The sequence below is a fragment of the Arachis hypogaea genome, chromosome 6 (assembly GCF_003086295.3).
Source record: "Arachis hypogaea cultivar Tifrunner chromosome 6, arahy.Tifrunner.gnm2.J5K5, whole genome shotgun sequence".
Taxonomy (NCBI): domain Eukaryota; kingdom Viridiplantae; phylum Streptophyta; class Magnoliopsida; order Fabales; family Fabaceae; genus Arachis; species Arachis hypogaea.
The window spans coordinates 63,590,125-63,592,383 of record NC_092041.1 but is presented as its reverse complement, the minus strand read 5'-3'; the positions used below and the strand labels follow the sequence as shown (position 1 = coordinate 63,592,383).

General features: G+C 35.5%; 1 non-coding gene across 1 annotated transcript; it reads right to left on the bottom strand.

Moving 5' to 3' along the window:
- Positions 1-1,929: 1,929 nt before the first annotated feature.
- LOC112700269 (small nucleolar RNA R71) lies at positions 1,930-2,037 on the bottom strand. The gene has a single exon (XR_003153179.1). It is a non-coding gene; the product is annotated as a small nucleolar RNA R71 (small nucleolar RNA).
- Between the last annotated feature and the right edge of the window lie 222 nt (positions 2,038-2,259).

Below are 2,259 nucleotides of genomic sequence, written 5' to 3'. Positions count from 1 at the left end.
ATCAATTTAGCTCTTGAATGCAATGTTCTGCTGAAGGTTGGCTAGCCATGTCTAATCTCTTTAGACTGAAGCTTTAGACTAACATTGCATGATTCCTGGAATTCTCATTAAGAATTTTGATACCTTTATTTTCTTTTCCACTTAATTTTCGAAAAAAGCACAAAAAAAAATTTACAAAATCATAAAATCCAAAAATTTCTTGTTTGAGTCTAGTGTCTCATATTAAGCTTGGTGTCAATTGCATGTTTCTGTTCTTCTTGCATTCATGCATGTGTCTTCATTCATCTTCAAGTTGTTCTTGATGATTTCATTGCTTTGATCTTTGAATTCTCTTGACTTGAGTGTTTATGTGTCTCATATGCATTCCCATATAGTGTCAGTAGTATACAAACTGCTAAGTTTGGTGTCTTGCATGCATTGTTATCTGATTTTAGTTGCATTTTGATTATTCCTTATTATTAAAAATCCAAAAATATTTTTAATTTGTGTCTTCTCAAGTCAATAATACAGAGAATTGAAGATTCAGAACATACAGCAGAGGAATTACACAGAAAAAGCTGGGCGTTCAAAACGCCCAGTGAAGAAGGACAGACTGGCGTTTAAACGCCAGCCAGGGTTCCTGGTTGGGCGTTTAACGCCCAAAAGGGTATTGTTTTGGGCGTTAAACGCCAGAATGTGCACCATTCTGGGCGTTTAACGCCAGGATGGCACAAGGGGGAAGATTTTGTTTTCAATGCAAATTTTTTTCAAGTTTTCAAAATCTTTTCAAAATCAAATCTTTTTCAAATCATATCTTTTCAATCAAATCTTTTTCAAAATCAATTTCTCTCTATTTTAAAAAAATACTTGCTATCAATCAATGATTTGATTCAACATTTCAAGTATGTTGCCTTTTCTGTTAAGAAAGGTCTAATGTTTGAATCATATCTTTTCTTGTTAGCTAAGTCATTAATTTTCAAAATCAAATCTTTTTAAAATGTTTTTCAAATCATATCTTCTCAATCACATCTTTTTAAATCAATCATATCTTCTTAACCACATCTTTTTCAAAATAGTTTTCAATCAAATCTTTTTGATTTCTAATTTCAAAATCTTTTCAAAAAATCACTTGATTTCTTTTCCACTTTCATTTTCGAAAATCAATTAGTGTTTTTCAAAAATGTTTTCAAACTCTTTTACTTAATTTTTGAAAATTACTTCCCTTCTTCTCACATCCTTCTATTTATGGACTAACACTATTCCTTAATGCAAAATTCGAACTCCATCTTCTTTGATAAGTTCGAATTTTCTACTTCTGTCTTCTACTTTTCTTCTCCTCTGACACCTAAAGGAATTTCTATACTGTGACATAGAGGATTCCACATTTTCTTGTTCTCTTCTCTTTCTTATGAGCAGGAGCAAGGACAAAAGCATTCTTGTTGAGGCTGATCCTGAACCTGAAAGGACCTTGAAGCGAAAGCTAAGAGAAGCTAAGGCACAACTCTCTGTAGAGGACCTAACCGAATTCTTCAAAGAAGAAGAACACATGGCAGCCGAAAACAACAACAATGCCAACAATGCAAGGAAGGTGCTGGGTGACTTTACTGCACCTACTCCCGACTTCTATGGGAGAAGCATCTCTATCCCTGCCATTGGAGCAAACAACTTTGAGCTTAAGCCTCAATTAGTTTCTCTAATGCAACAGAATTGCAAGTTCCATGGACTTCCATTGGAAGATCCTCATCAGTTTTTAGCTGAATTCTTGCAAATCTGTGACACAGTCAAGACTAATGGGGTTGACCCTGAGGTCTACAGACTTATGCTATCCCTTTTGCTGTAAGAGACAGAGCTAGGACATGGTTGGACTCTCAACCTAAAGAAAGCCTGGACTCTTGGGAAAAGCTAGTCAATGCCTTCTTGGCAAAGTTCTTTCCACCTCAAAAATTGAGTAAGCTTAGAGTGGAAGTCCAAACCTTCAGACAGAAGGAAGGAGAATCCCTCTATGAAGCTTGGGAAAGATACAAACAATTAATCAGAAAGTGTCCCTCTGATATGCTTTCTGAATGGAGCATCATAGGTATTTTCTATGATGGTCTCTCTGAACTATCCAAGATGTCTTTGGATAACTCTGCTGGAGGATCTCTTCATTTAAAGAAGACGCCTACAGAAGCTCAAGAGCTAATTGAAATGGTTGCAAATAACCAATTCATGTACACTTCTGAAAGAAATCCTGTGAACAATGGGACTAGTCAGAAGAAAGGAGTTCTTGAGATTGACACT